The sequence below is a fragment of the Schistocerca nitens genome, chromosome 6, assembly GCF_023898315.1.
Source record: "Schistocerca nitens isolate TAMUIC-IGC-003100 chromosome 6, iqSchNite1.1, whole genome shotgun sequence".
Taxonomy (NCBI): domain Eukaryota; kingdom Metazoa; phylum Arthropoda; class Insecta; order Orthoptera; family Acrididae; genus Schistocerca; species Schistocerca nitens.
The window spans coordinates 115,164,196-115,181,401 of record NC_064619.1 but is presented as its reverse complement, the minus strand read 5'-3'; the positions used below and the strand labels follow the sequence as shown (position 1 = coordinate 115,181,401).

At 50.4% G+C, this 17,206-nt stretch overlaps 29 non-coding genes across 29 annotated transcripts; all 29 read left to right on the top strand.

Moving 5' to 3' along the window:
• The first annotated feature begins 464 nt into the window (after positions 1-464).
• Trnat-cgu (transfer RNA threonine (anticodon CGU)) lies at positions 465-536 on the top strand. Its single transcript has one exon. It is a non-coding gene; the product is annotated as a tRNA-Thr (tRNA).
• A 333-nt stretch (positions 537-869) lies between these two features.
• On the top strand, positions 870-943 carry Trnan-guu (transfer RNA asparagine (anticodon GUU)). The gene has a single exon. It is a non-coding gene; the product is annotated as a tRNA-Asn (tRNA).
• A 687-nt stretch (positions 944-1,630) lies between these two features.
• Trnat-cgu (transfer RNA threonine (anticodon CGU)) lies at positions 1,631-1,702 on the top strand. The gene has a single exon. It is a non-coding gene; the product is annotated as a tRNA-Thr (tRNA).
• Positions 1,703-2,035: 333 nt separating this feature from the next.
• On the top strand, positions 2,036-2,109 carry Trnan-guu (transfer RNA asparagine (anticodon GUU)). Its single transcript has one exon. It is a non-coding gene; the product is annotated as a tRNA-Asn (tRNA).
• Positions 2,110-2,796: 687 nt separating this feature from the next.
• On the top strand, positions 2,797-2,868 carry Trnat-cgu (transfer RNA threonine (anticodon CGU)). Its single transcript has one exon. It is a non-coding gene; the product is annotated as a tRNA-Thr (tRNA).
• A 333-nt stretch (positions 2,869-3,201) lies between these two features.
• Trnan-guu (transfer RNA asparagine (anticodon GUU)) lies at positions 3,202-3,275 on the top strand. Its single transcript has one exon. It is a non-coding gene; the product is annotated as a tRNA-Asn (tRNA).
• Positions 3,276-3,962: 687 nt separating this feature from the next.
• Positions 3,963-4,034, top strand: Trnat-cgu (transfer RNA threonine (anticodon CGU)). The gene has a single exon. It is a non-coding gene; the product is annotated as a tRNA-Thr (tRNA).
• A 333-nt stretch (positions 4,035-4,367) lies between these two features.
• Positions 4,368-4,441, top strand: Trnan-guu (transfer RNA asparagine (anticodon GUU)). Its single transcript has one exon. It is a non-coding gene; the product is annotated as a tRNA-Asn (tRNA).
• A 687-nt stretch (positions 4,442-5,128) lies between these two features.
• Positions 5,129-5,200, top strand: Trnat-cgu (transfer RNA threonine (anticodon CGU)). Its single transcript has one exon. It is a non-coding gene; the product is annotated as a tRNA-Thr (tRNA).
• Positions 5,201-5,533: 333 nt separating this feature from the next.
• Positions 5,534-5,607, top strand: Trnan-guu (transfer RNA asparagine (anticodon GUU)). Its single transcript has one exon. It is a non-coding gene; the product is annotated as a tRNA-Asn (tRNA).
• A 687-nt stretch (positions 5,608-6,294) lies between these two features.
• Trnat-cgu (transfer RNA threonine (anticodon CGU)) lies at positions 6,295-6,366 on the top strand. Its single transcript has one exon. It is a non-coding gene; the product is annotated as a tRNA-Thr (tRNA).
• Positions 6,367-6,870: 504 nt separating this feature from the next.
• On the top strand, positions 6,871-6,944 carry Trnan-guu (transfer RNA asparagine (anticodon GUU)). Its single transcript has one exon. It is a non-coding gene; the product is annotated as a tRNA-Asn (tRNA).
• Positions 6,945-7,631: 687 nt separating this feature from the next.
• Trnat-cgu (transfer RNA threonine (anticodon CGU)) lies at positions 7,632-7,703 on the top strand. Its single transcript has one exon. It is a non-coding gene; the product is annotated as a tRNA-Thr (tRNA).
• Positions 7,704-8,036: 333 nt separating this feature from the next.
• Trnan-guu (transfer RNA asparagine (anticodon GUU)) lies at positions 8,037-8,110 on the top strand. Its single transcript has one exon. It is a non-coding gene; the product is annotated as a tRNA-Asn (tRNA).
• Positions 8,111-8,797: 687 nt separating this feature from the next.
• On the top strand, positions 8,798-8,869 carry Trnat-cgu (transfer RNA threonine (anticodon CGU)). The gene has a single exon. It is a non-coding gene; the product is annotated as a tRNA-Thr (tRNA).
• A 333-nt stretch (positions 8,870-9,202) lies between these two features.
• Positions 9,203-9,276, top strand: Trnan-guu (transfer RNA asparagine (anticodon GUU)). The gene has a single exon. It is a non-coding gene; the product is annotated as a tRNA-Asn (tRNA).
• Positions 9,277-9,963: 687 nt separating this feature from the next.
• On the top strand, positions 9,964-10,035 carry Trnat-cgu (transfer RNA threonine (anticodon CGU)). Its single transcript has one exon. It is a non-coding gene; the product is annotated as a tRNA-Thr (tRNA).
• Positions 10,036-10,368: 333 nt separating this feature from the next.
• On the top strand, positions 10,369-10,442 carry Trnan-guu (transfer RNA asparagine (anticodon GUU)). Its single transcript has one exon. It is a non-coding gene; the product is annotated as a tRNA-Asn (tRNA).
• Positions 10,443-11,129: 687 nt separating this feature from the next.
• Trnat-cgu (transfer RNA threonine (anticodon CGU)) lies at positions 11,130-11,201 on the top strand. The gene has a single exon. It is a non-coding gene; the product is annotated as a tRNA-Thr (tRNA).
• A 333-nt stretch (positions 11,202-11,534) lies between these two features.
• Positions 11,535-11,608, top strand: Trnan-guu (transfer RNA asparagine (anticodon GUU)). Its single transcript has one exon. It is a non-coding gene; the product is annotated as a tRNA-Asn (tRNA).
• A 687-nt stretch (positions 11,609-12,295) lies between these two features.
• Positions 12,296-12,367, top strand: Trnat-cgu (transfer RNA threonine (anticodon CGU)). The gene has a single exon. It is a non-coding gene; the product is annotated as a tRNA-Thr (tRNA).
• Positions 12,368-12,700: 333 nt separating this feature from the next.
• Positions 12,701-12,774, top strand: Trnan-guu (transfer RNA asparagine (anticodon GUU)). The gene has a single exon. It is a non-coding gene; the product is annotated as a tRNA-Asn (tRNA).
• Positions 12,775-13,461: 687 nt separating this feature from the next.
• Trnat-cgu (transfer RNA threonine (anticodon CGU)) lies at positions 13,462-13,533 on the top strand. Its single transcript has one exon. It is a non-coding gene; the product is annotated as a tRNA-Thr (tRNA).
• A 333-nt stretch (positions 13,534-13,866) lies between these two features.
• Positions 13,867-13,940, top strand: Trnan-guu (transfer RNA asparagine (anticodon GUU)). The gene has a single exon. It is a non-coding gene; the product is annotated as a tRNA-Asn (tRNA).
• Positions 13,941-14,627: 687 nt separating this feature from the next.
• Positions 14,628-14,699, top strand: Trnat-cgu (transfer RNA threonine (anticodon CGU)). The gene has a single exon. It is a non-coding gene; the product is annotated as a tRNA-Thr (tRNA).
• Positions 14,700-15,032: 333 nt separating this feature from the next.
• On the top strand, positions 15,033-15,106 carry Trnan-guu (transfer RNA asparagine (anticodon GUU)). Its single transcript has one exon. It is a non-coding gene; the product is annotated as a tRNA-Asn (tRNA).
• Positions 15,107-15,793: 687 nt separating this feature from the next.
• Positions 15,794-15,865, top strand: Trnat-cgu (transfer RNA threonine (anticodon CGU)). Its single transcript has one exon. It is a non-coding gene; the product is annotated as a tRNA-Thr (tRNA).
• Positions 15,866-16,198: 333 nt separating this feature from the next.
• Trnan-guu (transfer RNA asparagine (anticodon GUU)) lies at positions 16,199-16,272 on the top strand. Its single transcript has one exon. It is a non-coding gene; the product is annotated as a tRNA-Asn (tRNA).
• Positions 16,273-16,959: 687 nt separating this feature from the next.
• On the top strand, positions 16,960-17,031 carry Trnat-cgu (transfer RNA threonine (anticodon CGU)). The gene has a single exon. It is a non-coding gene; the product is annotated as a tRNA-Thr (tRNA).
• The last annotated feature ends 175 nt before the right edge of the window (positions 17,032-17,206 follow it).

Sequence of the window (17,206 nt, the reverse complement as noted above, 5' to 3'; positions counted from 1 at the left end):
TATTCTTTACATTCAATTTCAGCGTATACGTCGCGACTGCCATATGACAGGGCCTGTCTCTCGATGTCGATTTGTATTTGGTGTCTCTTAAGTGTCGGTCTGCAGTGGGCCGCTGTTGGCCGAGAGACGTGCAGTCGCCTTACATGAAGCCCCATGGGCAACGCCAGTGCCACTGTGGACAACAGCATACTGTAGCCAGAGAGAGGAGCCGAAAGGTGCATTTCGCAGTCGAGCCACGCTATCCCACAAGCTGTGCACTAGGTCAGGATTGTGCAGACCGCAAACTTCTGGTGGCCCGACGCTCGTCGTCGATCGTAAGGGCGAAACAGTCAAGAGATTTGGAAAACGGCAATGTGGACACCCCCAGCAGCAGCTGTGTGCCAAATCCGATATCTGGTCGAGGGCTGCAAGATTCAGTATGATGAAGTGACAATTCGGGGATAGCTCGCAAACGCTAAGCTGCCGCCTTCTTAGCTCAGTGGTAGAGCACTGGTCTCGTAAACCAGGGGTCGTGAGTTCGAACCTCACGGAAGGCATTCATTTTTTTAACCTTCCTGCAAGGAGCGGAGCTATCTCGAGCAGCATCTAACACATGGCAGTACACTGAATGAAAGGGATGTTCTACAACCTATGACAAGTATTCTACTGGCCTCAGAGGTTTTCTGAATGCATAGGCACAACAGTGGTTTGTATGCATTTTGCAGTATAATGTCATGCTTGGCGATGTCATTCGTTTACGAGCCTCGCTACAGTGTGCATGCACGTTATCCATGTGAAGAGGCGCAAGCAGATGCTACCATTCTGCGAGATTCCTGCAGAAGGTATACGAATTGCGTTGATATACAGAGCACAAGGGAGCCAAAGTCAAGGCCTCCGTGGCGCAATCGGCTAGCGCGTTCGGCTGTTAACCGAAAGGTTGGTCGTTCGAGCCCACCCGGGGGCGAAATCGTTTTAACCGGCACCGAGGTGAGGACATACGTCAACTTTGTTAGAGATACACAGCTAGCGTGACAATTTGGCTGTGTTTGAGTGATGCCACACAGCCTTATACACATTCAGCCAAGTGACACTGTAGGTAAAAACATGGCCCTACACAGACGTTCTACTGTTTTCCTATTTATTCGCCATGTGTGACTGCAGTAGAGCGACGCCCACTACAAAAGACGTATTCTTTACATTCAATTTCAGCGTATACGTCGCGACTGCCATATGACAGGGCCTGTCTCTCGATGTCGATTTGTATTTGGTGTCTCTTAAGTGTCGGTCTGCAGTGGGCCGCTGTTGGCCGAGAGACGTGCAGTCGCCTTACATGAAGCCCCATGGGCAACGCCAGTGCCACTGTGGACAACAGCATACTGTAGCCAGAGAGAGGAGCCGAAAGGTGCATTTCGCAGTCGAGCCACGCTATCCCACAAGCTGTGCACTAGGTCAGGATTGTGCAAACCGCAAACTTCTGGTGGCCCGACGCTCGTCGTCGATCGTAAGGGCGAAACAGTCAAGAGATTTGGAAAACGGCAATGTGGACACCCCCAGCAGCAGCTGTGTGCCAAATCCGATATCTGGTCGAGGGCTGCAAGATTCAGTATGATGAAGTGACAATTCGGGGATAGCTCGCAAACGCTAAGCTGCCGCCTTCTTAGCTCAGTGGTAGAGCACTGGTCTCGTAAACCAGGGGTCGTGAGTTCGAACCTCACAGAAGGCATTCATTTTTTTAACCTTCCTGCAAGGAGCGGAGCTATCTCGAGCAGCATCTAACACATGGCAGTACACTGAATGAAAGGGATGTTCTACAACCTATGACAAGTATTCTACTGGCCTCAGAGGTTTTCTGAATGCATAGGCACAACAGTGGTTTGTATGCATTTTGCAGTATAATGTCATGCTTGGCGATGTCATTCGTTTACGAGCCTCGCTACAGTGTGCATGCACGTTATCCATGTGAAGAGGCGCAAGCAGATGCTACCATTCTGCGAGATTCCTGCAGAAGGTATACGAATTGCGTTGATATACAGAGCACAAGGGAGCCAAAGTCAAGGCCTCCGTGGCGCAATCGGCTAGCGCGTTCGGCTGTTAACCGAAAGGTTGGTGGTTCGAGCCCACCCGGGGGCGAAATCGTTTTAACCGGCACCGAGGTGAGGACATACGTCAACTTTGTTAGAGATACACAGCTAGCGTGACAATTTGGCTGTGTTTGAGTGATGCCACACAGCCTTATACACATTCAGCCAAGTGACACTGTAGGTAAAAACATGGCCCTACACAGACGTTCTACTGTTTTCCTATTTATTCGCCATGTGTGACTGCAGTAGAGCGACGCCCACTACAAAAGACGTATTCTTTACATTCAATTTCAGCGTATACGTCGCGACTGCCATATGACAGGGCCTGTCTCTCGATGTCGATTTGTATTTGGTGTCTCTTAAGTGTCGGTCTGCAGTGGGCCGCTGTTGGCCGAGAGACGTGCAGTCGCCTTACATGAAGCCCCATGGGCAACGCCAGTGCCACTGTGGACAACAGCATACTGTAGCCAGAGAGAGGAGCCGAAAGGTGCATTTCGCAGTCGAGCCACGCTATCCCACAAGCTGTGCACTAGGTCAGGATTGTGCAGACCGCAAACTTCTGGTGGCCCGACGCTCGTCGTCGATCGTAAGGGCGAAACAGTCAAGAGATTTGGAAAACGGCAATGTGGACACCCCCAGCAGCAGCTGTGTGCCAAATCCGATATCTGGTCGAGGGCTGCAAGATTCAGTATGATGAAGTGACAATTCGGGGATAGCTCGCAAACGCTAAGCTGCCGCCTTCTTAGCTCAGTGGTAGAACACTGGTCTCGTAAACCAGGGGTCGTGAGTTCGAACCTCACAGAAGGCATTCATTTTTTTAACCTTCCTGCAAGGAGCGGAGCTATCTCGAGCAGCATCTAACACATGGCAGTACACTGAATGAAAGGGATGTTCTACAACCTATGACAAGTATTCTACTGGCCTCAGAGGTTTTCTGAATGCATAGGCACAACAGTGGTTTGTATGCATTTTGCAGTATAATGTCATGCTTGGCGATGTCATTCGTTTACGAGCCTCGCTACAGTGTGCATGCACGTTATCCATGTGAAGAGGCGCAAGCAGATGCTACCATTCTGCGAGATTCCTGCAGAAGGTATACGAATTGCGTTGATATACAGAGCACAAGGGAGCCAAAGTCAAGGCCTCCGTGGCGCAATCGGCTAGCGCGTTCGGCTGTTAACCGAAAGGTTGGTGGTTCGAGCCCACCCGGGTGCGAAATCGTTTTAACCGGCACCGAGGTGAGGACATACGTCAACTTTGTTAGAGATACACAGCTAGCGTGACAATTTGGCTGTGTTTGAGTGATGCCACACAGCCTTATACACATTCAGCCAAGTGACACTGTAGGTAAAAACATGGCCCTACACAGACGTTCTACTGTTTTCCTATTTATTCGCCATGTGTGACTGCAGTAGAGCGACGCCCACTACAAAAGACGTATTCTTTACATTCAATTTCAGCGTATACGTCGCGACTGCCATATGACAGGGCCTGTCTCTCGATGTCGATTTGTATTTGGTGTCTCTTAAGTGTCGGTCTGCAGTGGGCCGCTGTTGGCCGAGAGACGTGCAGTCGCCTTACATGAAGCCCCATGGGCAACGCCAGTGCCACTGTGGACAACAGCATACTGTAGCCAGAGAGAGGAGCCGAAAGGTGCATTTCGCAGTCGAGCCACGCTATCCCACAAGCTGTGCACTAGGTCAGGATTGTGCAGACCGCAAACTTCTGGTGGCCCGACGCTCGTCGTCGATCGTAAGGGCGAAACAGTCAAGAGATTTGGAAAACGGCAATGTGGACACCCCCAGCAGCAGCTGTGTGCCAAATCCGATATCTGGTCGAGGGCTGCAAGATTCAGTATGATGAAGTGACAATTCGGGGATAGCTCGCAAACGCTAAGCTGCCGCCTTCTTAGCTCAGTGGTAGAGCACTGGTCTCGTAAACCAGGGGTCGTGAGTTCGAACCTCACGGAAGGCATTCATTTTTTTAACCTTCCTGCAAGGAGCGGAGCTATCTCGAGCAGCATCTAACACATGGCAGTACACTGAATGAAAGGGATGTTCTACAACCTATGACAAGTATTCTACTGGCCTCAGAGGTTTTCTGAATGCATAGGCACAACAGTGGTTTGTATGCATTTTGCAGTATAATGTCATGCTTGGCGATGTCATTCGTTTACGAGCCTCGCTACAGTGTGCATGCACGTTATCCATGTGAAGAGGCGCAAGCAGATGCTACCATTCTGCGAGATTCCTGCAGAAGGTATACGAATTGCGTTGATATACAGAGCACAAGGGAGCCAAAGTCAAGGCCTCCGTGGCGCAATCGGCTAGCGCGTTCGGCTGTTAACCGAAAGGTTGGTCGTTCGAGCCCACCCGGGGGCGAAATCGTTTTAACCGGCACCGAGGTGAGGACATACGTCAACTTTGTTAGAGATACACAGCTAGCGTGACAATTTGGCTGTGTTTGAGTGATGCCACACAGCCTTATACACATTCAGCCAAGTGACACTGTAGGTAAAAACATGGCCCTACACAGACGTTCTACTGTTTTCCTATTTATTCGCCATGTGTGACTGCAGTAGAGCGACGCCCACTACAAAAGACGTATTCTTTACATTCAATTTCAGCGTATACGTCGCGACTGCCATATGACAGGGCCTGTCTCTCGATGTCGATTTGTATTTGGTGTCTCTTAAGTGTCGGTCTGCAGTGGGCCGCTGTTGGCCGAGAGACGTGCAGTCGCCTTACATGAAGCCCCATGGGCAACGCCAGTGCCACTGTGGACAACAGCATACTGTAGCCAGAGAGAGGAGCCGAAAGGTGCATTTCGCAGTCGAGCCACGCTATCCCACAAGCTGTGCACTAGGTCAGGATTGTGCAAACCGCAAACTTCTGGTGGCCCGACGCTCGTCGTCGATCGTAAGGGCGAAACAGTCAAGAGATTTGGAAAACGGCAATGTGGACACCCCCAGCAGCAGCTGTGTGCCAAATCCGATATCTGGTCGAGGGCTGCAAGATTCAGTATGATGAAGTGACAATTCGGGGATAGCTCGCAAACGCTAAGCTGCCGCCTTCTTAGCTCAGTGGTAGAGCACTGGTCTCGTAAACCAGGGGTCGTGAGTTCGAACCTCACAGAAGGCATTCATTTTTTTAACCTTCCTGCAAGGAGCGGAGCTATCTCGAGCAGCATCTAACACATGGCAGTACACTGAATGAAAGGGATGTTCTACAACCTATGACAAGTATTCTACTGGCCTCAGAGGTTTTCTGAATGCATAGGCACAACAGTGGTTTGTATGCATTTTGCAGTATAATGTCATGCTTGGCGATGTCATTCGTTTACGAGCCTCGCTACAGTGTGCATGCACGTTATCCATGTGAAGAGGCGCAAGCAGATGCTACCATTCTGCGAGATTCCTGCAGAAGGTATACGAATTGCGTTGATATACAGAGCACAAGGGAGCCAAAGTCAAGGCCTCCGTGGCGCAATCGGCTAGCGCGTTCGGCTGTTAACCGAAAGGTTGGTGGTTCGAGCCCACCCGGGGGCGAAATCGTTTTAACCGGCACCGAGGTGAGGACATACGTCAACTTTGTTAGAGATACACAGCTAGCGTGACAATTTGGCTGTGTTTGAGTGATGCCACACAGCCTTATACACATTCAGCCAAGTGACACTGTAGGTAAAAACATGGCCCTACACAGACGTTCTACTGTTTTCCTATTTATTCGCCATGTGTGACTGCAGTAGAGCGACGCCCACTACAAAAGACGTATTCTTTACATTCAATTTCAGCGTATACGTCGCGACTGCCATATGACAGGGCCTGTCTCTCGATGTCGATTTGTATTTGGTGTCTCTTAAGTGTCGGTCTGCAGTGGGCCGCTGTTGGCCGAGAGACGTGCAGTCGCCTTACATGAAGCCCCATGGGCAACGCCAGTGCCACTGTGGACAACAGCATACTGTAGCCAGAGAGAGGAGCCGAAAGGTGCATTTCGCAGTCGAGCCACGCTATCCCACAAGCTGTGCACTAGGTCAGGATTGTGCAGACCGCAAACTTCTGGTGGCCCGACGCTCGTCGTCGATCGTAAGGGCGAAACAGTCAAGAGATTTGGAAAACGGCAATGTGGACACCCCCAGCAGCAGCTGTGTGCCAAATCCGATATCTGGTCGAGGGCTGCAAGATTCAGTATGATGAAGTGACAATTCGGGGATAGCTCGCAAACGCTAAGCTGCCGCCTTCTTAGCTCAGTGGTAGAGCACTGGTCTCGTAAACCAGGGGTCGTGAGTTCGAACCTCACAGAAGGCATTCATTTTTTTAACCTTCCTGCAAGGAGCGGAGCTATCTCGAGCAGCATCTAACACATGGCAGTACACTGAATGAAAGGGATGTTCTACAACCTATGACAAGTATTCTACTGGCCTCAGAGGTTTTCTGAATGCATAGGCACAACAGTGGTTTGTATGCATTTTGCAGTATAATGTCATGCTTGGCGATGTCATTCGTTTACGAGCCTCGCTACAGTGTGCATGCACGTTATCCATGTGAAGAGGCGCAAGCAGATGCTACCATTCTGCGAGATTCCTGCAGAAGGTATACGAATTGCGTTGATATACAGAGCACAAGTGGTTTGTATGCATTTTGCAGTATAATGTCATGCTTGGCGATGTCATTCGTTTACGAGCCTCGCTACAGTGTGCATGCACGTTATCCATGTGAAGAGGCGCAAGCAGATGCTACCATTCTGCGAGATTCCTGCAGAAGGTATACGAATTGCGTTGATATACAGAGCACAAGGGAGCCAAAGTCAAGGCCTCCGTGGCGCAATCGGCTAGCGCGTTCGGCTGTTAACCGAAAGGTTGGTGGTTCGAGCCCACCCGGGGGCGAAATCGTTTTAACCGGCACCGAGGTGAGGACATACGTCAACTTTGTTAGAGATACACAGCTAGCGTGACAATTTGGCTGTGTTTGAGTGATGCCACACAGCCTTATACACATTCAGCCAAGTGACACTGTAGGTAAAAACATGGCCCTACACAGACGTTCTACTGTTTTCCTATTTATTCGCCATGTGTGACTGCAGTAGAGCGACGCCCACTACAAAAGACGTATTCTTTACATTCAATTTCAGCGTATACGTCGCGACTGCCATATGACAGGGCCTGTCTCTCGATGTCGATTTGTATTTGGTGTCTCTTAAGTGTCGGTCTGCAGTGGGCCGCTGTTGGCCGAGAGACGTGCAGTCGCCTTACATGAAGCCCCATGGGCAACGCCAGTGCCACTGTGGACAACAGCATACTGTAGCCAGAGAGAGGAGCCGAAAGGTGCATTTCGCAGTCGAGCCACGCTATCCCACAAGCTGTGCACTAGGTCAGGATTGTGCAAACCGCAAACTTCTGGTGGCCCGACGCTCGTCGTCGATCGTAAGGGCGAAACAGTCAAGAGATTTGGAAAACGGCAATGTGGACACCCCCAGCAGCAGCTGTGTGCCAAATCCGATATCTGGTCGAGGGCTGCAAGATTCAGTATGATGAAGTGACAATTCGGGGATAGCTCGCAAACGCTAAGCTGCCGCCTTCTTAGCTCAGTGGTAGAGCACTGGTCTCGTAAACCAGGGGTCGTGAGTTCGAACCTCACAGAAGGCATTCATTTTTTTAACCTTCCTGCAAGGAGCGGAGCTATCTCGAGCAGCATCTAACACATGGCAGTACACTGAATGAAAGGGATGTTCTACAACCTATGACAAGTATTCTACTGGCCTCAGAGGTTTTCTGAATGCATAGGCACAACAGTGGTTTGTATGCATTTTGCAGTATAATGTCATGCTTGGCGATGTCATTCGTTTACGAGCCTCGCTACAGTGTGCATGCACGTTATCCATGTGAAGAGGCGCAAGCAGATGCTACCATTCTGCGAGATTCCTGCAGAAGGTATACGAATTGCGTTGATATACAGAGCACAAGGGAGCCAAAGCCAAGGCCTCCGTGGCGCAATCGGCTAGCGCGTTCGGCTGTTAACCGAAAGGTTGGTGGTTCGAGCCCACCCGGGGGCGAAATCGTTTTAACCGGCACCGAGGTGAGGACATACGTCAACTTTGTTAGAGATACACAGCTAGCGTGACAATTTGGCTGTGTTTGAGTGATGCCACACAGCCTTATACACATTCAGCCAAGTGACACTGTAGGTAAAAACATGGCCCTACACAGACGTTCTACTGTTTTCCTATTTATTCGCCATGTGTGACTGCAGTAGAGCGACGCCCACTACAAAAGACGTATTCTTTACATTCAATTTCAGCGTATACGTCGCGACTGCCATATGACAGGGCCTGTCTCTCGATGTCGATTTGTATTTGGTGTCTCTTAAGTGTCGGTCTGCAGTGGGCCGCTGTTGGCCGAGAGACGTGCAGTCGCCTTACATGAAGCCCCATGGGCAACGCCAGTGCCACTGTGGACAACAGCATACTGTAGCCAGAGAGAGGAGCCGAAAGGTGCATTTCGCAGTCGAGCCACGCTATCCCACAAGCTGTGCACTAGGTCAGGATTGTGCAGACCGCAAACTTCTGGTGGCCCGACGCTCGTCGTCGATCGTAAGGGCGAAACAGTCAAGAGATTTGGAAAACGGCAATGTGGACACCCCCAGCAGCAGCTGTGTGCCAAATCCGATATCTGGTCGAGGGCTGCAAGATTCAGTATGATGAAGTGACAATTCGGGGATAGCTCGCAAACGCTAAGCTGCCGCCTTCTTAGCTCAGTGGTAGAACACTGGTCTCGTAAACCAGGGATCGTGAGTTCGAACCTCACAGAAGGCATTCATTTTTTTAACCTTCCTGCAAGGAGCGGAGCTATCTCGAGCAGCATCTAACACATGGCAGTACACTGAATGAAAGGGATGTTCTACAACCTATGACAAGTATTCTACTGGCCTCAGAGGTTTTCTGAATGCATAGGCACAACAGTGGTTTGTATGCATTTTGCAGTATAATGTCATGCTTGGCGATGTCATTCGTTAACGAGCCTCGCTACAGTGTGCATGCACGTTATCCATGTGAAGAGGCGCAAGCAGATGCTACCATTCTGCGAGATTCCTGCAGAAGGTATACGAATTGCGTTGATATACAGAGCACAAGGGAGCCAAAGTCAAGGCCTCCGTGGCGCAATCGGCTAGCGCGTTCGGCTGTTAACCGAAAGGTTGGTGGTTCGAGCCCACCCGGGGGCGAAATCGTTTTAACCGGCACCGAGGTGAGGACATACGTCAACTTTGTTAGAGATACACAGCTAGCGTGACAATTTGGCTGTGTTTGAGTGATGCCACACAGCCTTATACACATTCAGCCAAGTGACACTGTAGGTAAAAACATGGCCCTACACAGACGTTCTACTGTTTTCCTATTTATTCGCCATGTGTGACTGCAGTAGAGCGACGCCCACTACAAAAGACGTATTCTTTACATTCAATTTCAGCGTATACGTCGCGACTGCCATATGACAGGGCCTGTCTCTCGATGTCGATTTGTATTTGGTGTCTCTTAAGTGTCGGTCTGCAGTGGGCCGCTGTTGGCCGAGAGACGTGCAGTCGCCTTACATGAAGCCCCATGGGCAACGCCAGTGCCACTGTGGACAACAGCATACTGTAGCCAGAGAGAGGAGCCGAAAGGTGCATTTCGCAGTCGAGCCACGCTATCCCACAAGCTGTGCACTAGGTCAGGATTGTGCAGACCGCAAACTTCTGGTGGCCCGACGCTCGTCGTCGATCGTAAGGGCGAAACAGTCAAGAGATTTGGAAAACGGCAATGTGGACACCCCCAGCAGCAGCTGTGTGCCAAATCCGATATCTGGTCGAGGGCTGCAAGATTCAGTATGATGAAGTGACAATTCGGGGATAGCTCGCAAACGCTAAGCTGCCGCCTTCTTAGCTCAGTGGTAGAACACTGGTCTCGTAAACCAGGGGTCGTGAGTTCGAACCTCACAGAAGGCATTCATTTTTTTAACCTTCCTGCAAGGAGCGGAGCTATCTCGAGCAGCATCTAACACATGGCAGTACACTGAATGAAAGGGATGTTCTACAACCTATGACAAGTATTCTACTGGCCTCAGAGGTTTTCTGAATGCATAGGCACAACAGTGGTTTGTATGCATTTTGCAGTATAATGTCATGCTTGGCGATGTCATTCGTTTACGAGCCTCGCTACAGTGTGCATGCACGTTATCCATGTGAAGAGGCGCAAGCAGATGCTACCATTCTGCGAGATTCCTGCAGAAGGTATACGAATTGCGTTGATATACAGAGCACAAGGGAGCCAAAGTCAAGGCCTCCGTGGCGCAATCGGCTAGCGCGTTCGGCTGTTAACCGAAAGGTTGGTGGTTCGAGCCCACCCGGGGGCGAAATCGTTTTAACCGGCACCGAGGTGAGGACATACGTCAACTTTGTTAGAGATACACAGCTAGCGTGACAATTTGGCTGTGTTTGAGTGATGCCACACAGCCTTATACACATTCAGCCAAGTGACACTGTAGGTAAAAACATGGCCCTACACAGACGTTCTACTGTTTTCCTATTTATTCGCCATGTGTGACTGCAGTAGAGCGACGCCCACTACAAAAGACGTATTCTTTACATTCAATTTCAGCGTATACGTCGCGACTGCCATATGACAGGGCCTGTCTCTCGATGTCGATTTGTATTTGGTGTCTCTTAAGTGTCGGTCTGCAGTGGGCCGCTGTTGGCCGAGAGACGTGCAGTCGCCTTACATGAAGCCCCATGGGCAACGCCAGTGCCACTGTGGACAACAGCATACTGTAGCCAGAGAGAGGAGCCGAAAGGTGCATTTCGCAGTCGAGCCACGCTATCCCACAAGCTGTGCACTAGGTCAGGATTGTGCAAACCGCAAACTTCTGGTGGCCCGACGCTCGTCGTCGATCGTAAGGGCGAAACAGTCAAGAGATTTGGAAAACGGCAATGTGGACACCCCCAGCAGCAGCTGTGTGCCAAATCCGATATCTGGTCGAGGGCTGCAAGATTCAGTATGATGAAGTGACAATTCGGGGATAGCTCGCAAACGCTAAGCTGCCGCCTTCTTAGCTCAGTGGTAGAGCACTGGTCTCGTAAACCAGGGGTCGTGAGTTCGAACCTCACAGAAGGCATTCATTTTTTTAACCTTCCTGCAAGGAGCGGAGCTATCTCGAGCAGCATCTAACACATGGCAGTACACTGAATGAAAGGGATGTTCTACAACCTATGACAAGTATTCTACTGGCCTCAGAGGTTTTCTGAATGCATAGGCACAACAGTGGTTTGTATGCATTTTGCAGTATAATGTCATGCTTGGCGATGTCATTCGTTTACGAGCCTCGCTACAGTGTGCATGCACGTTATCCATGTGAAGAGGCGCAAGCAGATGCTACCATTCTGCGAGATTCCTGCAGAAGGTATACGAATTGCGTTGATATACAGAGCACAAGGGAGCCAAAGTCAAGGCCTCCGTGGCGCAATCGGCTAGCGCGTTCGGCTGTTAACCGAAAGGTTGGTGGTTCGAGCCCACCCGGGTGCGAAATCGTTTTAACCGGCACCGAGGTGAGGACATACGTCAACTTTGTTAGAGATACACAGCTAGCGTGACAATTTGGCTGTGTTTGAGTGATGCCACACAGCCTTATACACATTCAGCCAAGTGACACTGTAGGTAAAAACATGGCCCTACACAGACGTTCTACTGTTTTCCTATTTATTCGCCATGTGTGACTGCAGTAGAGCGACGCCCACTACAAAAGACGTATTCTTTACATTCAATTTCAGCGTATACGTCGCGACTGCCATATGACAGGGCCTGTCTCTCGATGTCGATTTGTATTTGGTGTCTCTTAAGTGTCGGTCTGCAGTGGGCCGCTGTTGGCCGAGAGACGTGCAGTCGCCTTACATGAAGCCCCATGGGCAACGCCAGTGCCACTGTGGACAACAGCATACTGTAGCCAGAGAGAGGAGCCGAAAGGTGCATTTCGCAGTCGAGCCACGCTATCCCACAAGCTGTGCACTAGGTCAGGATTGTGCAGACCGCAAACTTCTGGTGGCCCGACGCTCGTCGTCGATCGTAAGGGCGAAACAGTCAAGAGATTTGGAAAACGGCAATGTGGACACCCCCAGCAGCAGCTGTGTGCCAAATCCGATATCTGGTCGAGGGCTGCAAGATTCAGTATGATGAAGTGACAATTCGGGGATAGCTCGCAAACGCTAAGCTGCCGCCTTCTTAGCTCAGTGGTAGAGCACTGGTCTCGTAAACCAGGGGTCGTGAGTTCGAACCTCACAGAAGGCATTCATTTTTTTAACCTTCCTGCAAGGAGCGGAGCTATCTCGAGCAGCATCTAACACATGGCAGTACACTGAATGAAAGGGATGTTCTACAACCTATGACAAGTATTCTACTGGCCTCAGAGGTTTTCTGAATGCATAGGCACAACAGTGGTTTGTATGCATTTTGCAGTATAATGTCATGCTTGGCGATGTCATTCGTTTACGAGCCTCGCTACAGTGTGCATGCACGTTATCCATGTGAAGAGGCGCAAGCAGATGCTACCATTCTGCGAGATTCCTGCAGAAGGTATACGAATTGCGTTGATATACAGAGCACAAGGGAGCCAAAGTCAAGGCCTCCGTGGCGCAATCGGCTAGCGCGTTCGGCTGTTAACCGAAAGGTTGGTGGTTCGAGCCCACCCGGGGGCGAAATCGTTTTAACCGGCACCGAGGTGAGGACATACGTCAACTTTGTTAGAGATACACAGCTAGCGTGACAATTTGGCTGTGTTTGAGTGATGCCACACAGCCTTATACACATTCAGCCAAGTGACACTGTAGGTAAAAACATGGCCCTACACAGACGTTCTACTGTTTTCCTATTTATTCGCCATGTGTGACTGCAGTAGAGCGACGCCCACTACAAAAGACGTATTCTTTACATTCAATTTCAGCGTATACGTCGCGACTGCCATATGACAGGGCCTGTCTCTCGATGTCGATTTGTATTTGGTGTCTCTTAAGTGTCGGTCTGCAGTGGGCCGCTGTTGGCCGAGAGACGTGCAGTCGCCTTACATGAAGCCCCATGGGCAACGCCAGTGCCACTGTGGACAACAGCATACTGTAGCCAGAGAGAGGAGCCGAAAGGTGCATTTCGCAGTCGAGCCACGCTATCCCACAAGCTGTGCACTAGGTCAGGATTGTGCAAACCGCAAACTTCTGGTGGCCCGACGCTCGTCGTCGATCGTAAGGGCGAAACAGTCAAGAGATTTGGAAAACGGCAATGTGGACACCCCCAGCAGCAGCTGTGTGCCAAATCCGATATCTGGTCGAGGGCTGCAAGATTCAGTATGATGAAGTGACAATTCGGGGATAGCTCGCAAACGCTAAGCTGCCGCCTTCTTAGCTCAGTGGTAGAGCACTGGTCTCGTAAACCAGGGGTCGTGAGTTCGAACCTCACAGAAGGCATTCATTTTTTTAACCTTCCTGCAAGGAGCGGAGCTATCTCGAGCAGCATCTAACACATGGCAGTACACTGAATGAAAGGGATGTTCTACAACCTATGACAAGTATTCTACTGGCCTCAGAGGTTTTCTGAATGCATAGGCACAACAGTGGTTTGTATGCATTTTGCAGTATAATGTCATGCTTGGCGATGTCATTCGTTTACGAGCCTCGCTACAGTGTGCATGCACGTTATCCATGTGAAGAGGCGCAAGCAGATGCTACCATTCTGCGAGATTCCTGCAGAAGGTATACGAATTGCGTTGATATACAGAGCACAAGGGAGCCAAAGTCAAGGCCTCCGTGGCGCAATCGGCTAGCGCGTTCGGCTGTTAACCGAAAGGTTGGTGGTTCGAGCCCACCCGGGGGCGAAATCGTTTTAACCGGCACCGAGGTGAGGACATACGTCAACTTTGTTAGAGATACACAGCTAGCGTGACAATTTGGCTGTGTTTGAGTGATGCCACACAGCCTTATACACATTCAGCCAAGTGACACTGTAGGTAAAAACATGGCCCTACACAGACGTTCTACTGTTTTCCTATTTATTCGCCATGTGTGACTGCAGTAGAGCGACGCCCACTACAAAAGACGTATTCTTTACATTCAATTTCAGCGTATACGTCGCGACTGCCATATGACAGGGCCTGTCTCTCGATGTCGATTTGTATTTGGTGTCTCTTAAGTGTCGGTCTGCAGTGGGCCGCTGTTGGCCGAGAGACGTGCAGTCGCCTTACATGAAGCCCCATGGGCAACGCCAGTGCCACTGTGGACAACAGCATACTGTAGCCAGAGAGAGGAGCCGAAAGGTGCATTTCGCAGTCGAGCCACGCTATCCCACAAGCTGTGCACTAGGTCAGGATTGTGCAGACCGCAAACTTCTGGTGGCCCGACGCTCGTCGTCGATCGTAAGGGCGAAACAGTCAAGAGATTTGGAAAACGGCAATGTGGACACCCCCAGCAGCAGCTGTGTGCCAAATCCGATATCTGGTCGAGGGCTGCAAGATTCAGTATGATGAAGTGACAATTCGGGGATAGCTCGCAAACGCTAAGCTGCCGCCTTCTTAGCTCAGTGGTAGAGCACTGGTCTCGTAAACCAGGGGTCGTGAGTTCGAACCTCACAGAAGGCATTCATTTTTTTAACCTTCCTGCAAGGAGCGGAGCTATCTCGAGCAGCATCTAACACATGGCAGTACACTGAATGAAAGGGATGTTCTACAACCTATGACAAGTATTCTACTGGCCTCAGAGGTTTTCTGAATGCATAGGCACAACAGTGGTTTGTATGCATTTTGCAGTATAATGTCATGCTTGGCGATGTCATTCGTTTACGAGCCTCGCTACAGTGTGCATGCACGTCATCCATGTGAAGAGGCGCAAGCAGATGCTACCATTCTGCGAGATTCCTGCAGAAGGTATACGAATTGCGTTGATATACAGAGCACAAGGGAGCCAAAGTCAAGGCCTCCGTGGCGCAATCGGCTAGCGCGTTCGGCTGTTAACCGAAAGGTTGGTGGTTCGAGCCCACCCGGGGGCGAAATCGTTTTAACCGGCACCGAGGTGAGGACATACGTCAACTTTGTTAGAGATACACAGCTAGCGTGACAATTTGGCTGTGTTTGAGTGATGCCACACAGCCTTATACACATTCAGCCAAGTGACACTGTAGGTAAAAACATGGCCCTACACAGACGTTCTACTGTTTTCCTATTTATTCGCCATGTGTGACTGCAGTAGAGCGACGCCCACTACAAAAGACGTATTCTTTACATTCAATTTCAGCGTATACGTCGCGACTGCCATATGACAGGGCCTGTCTCTCGATGTCGATTTGTATTTGGTGTCTCTTAAGTGTCGGTCTGCAGTGGGCCGCTGTTGGCCGAGAGACGTGCAGTCGCCTTACATGAAGCCCCATGGGCAACGCCAGTGCCACTGTGGACAACAGCATACTGTAGCCAGAGAGAGGAGCCGAAAGGTGCATTTCGCAGTCGAGCCACGCTATCCCACAAGCTGTGCACTAGGTCAGGATTGTGCAGACCGCAAACTTCTGGTGGCCCGACGCTCGTCGTCGATCGTAAGGGCGAAACAGTCAAGAGATTTGGAAAACGGCAATGTGGACACCCCCAGCAGCAGCTGTGTGCCAAATCCGATATCTGGTCGAGGGCTGCAAGATTCAGTATGATGAAGTGACAATTCGGGGATAGCTCGCAAACGCTAAGCTGCCGCCTTCTTAGCTCAGTGGTAGAGCACTGGTCTCGTAAACCAGGGGTCGTGAGTTCGAACCTCACAGAAGGCATTCATTTTTTTAACCTTCCTGCAAGGAGCGGAGCTATCTCGAGCAGCATCTAACACATGGCAGTACACTGAATGAAAGGGATGTTCTACAACCTATGACAAGTATTCTACTGGCCTCAGAGGTTTTCTGAATGCATAGGCACAACAGTGGTTTGTATGCATTTTGCAGTATAATGTCATGCTTGGCGATGTCATTCGTTTACGAGCCTCGCTACAGTGTGCATGCACGTCATCCATGTGAAGAGGCGCAAGCAGATGCTACCATTCTGCGAGATTCCTGCAGAAGGTATACGAATTGCGTTGATATACAGAGCACAAGGGAGCCAAAGTCAAGGCCTCCGTGGCGCAATCGGCTAGCGCGTTCGGCTGTTAACCGAAAGGTTGGTGGTTCGAGCCCACCCGGGGGCGAAATCGTTTTAACCGGCACCGAGGTGAGGACATACGTCAACTTTGTTAGAGATACACAGCTAGCGTGACAATTTGGCTGTGTTTGAGTGATGCCACACAGCCTTATACACATTCAGCCAAGTGACACTGTAGGTAAAAACATGGCCCTACACAGACGTTCTACTGTTTTCCTATTTATTCGCCATGTGTGACTGCAGTAGAGCGACGCCCACTACAAAAGACGTATTCTTTACATTCAATTTCAGCGTATACGTCGCGACTGCCATATGACAGGGCCTGTCTCTCGATGTCGATTTGTATTTGGTGTCTCTTAAGTGTCGGTCTGCAGTGGGCCGCTGTTGGCCGAGAGACGTGCAGTCGCCTTACATGAAGCCCCATGGGCAACGCCAGTGCCACTGTGGACAACAGCATACTGTAGCCAGAGAGAGGAGCCGAAAGGTGCATTTCGCAGTCGAGCCACGCTATCCCACAAGCTGTGCACTAGGTCAGGATTGTGCAGACCGCAAACTTCTGGTGGCCCGACGCTCGTCGTCGATCGTAAGGGCGAAACAGTCAAGAGATTTGGAAAACGGCAATGTGGACACCCCCAGCAGCAGCTGTGTGCCAAATCCGATATCTGGTCGAGGGCTGCAAGATTCAGTATGATGAAGTGACAATTCGGGGATAGCTCGCAAACGCTAAGCTGCCGCCTTCTTAGCTCAGTGGTAGAGCACTGGTCTCGTAAACCAGGGGTCGTGAGTTCGAACCTCACAGAAGGCATTCATTTTTTTAACCTTCCTGCAAGGAGCGGAGCTATCTCGAGCAGCATCTAACACATGGCAGTACACTGAATGAAAGGGATGTTCTACAACCTATGACAAGTATTCTACTGGCCTCAGAGGTTTTCTGAATGCATAGGCACAACAGTGGTTTGTATGCATTTTGCAGTATAATG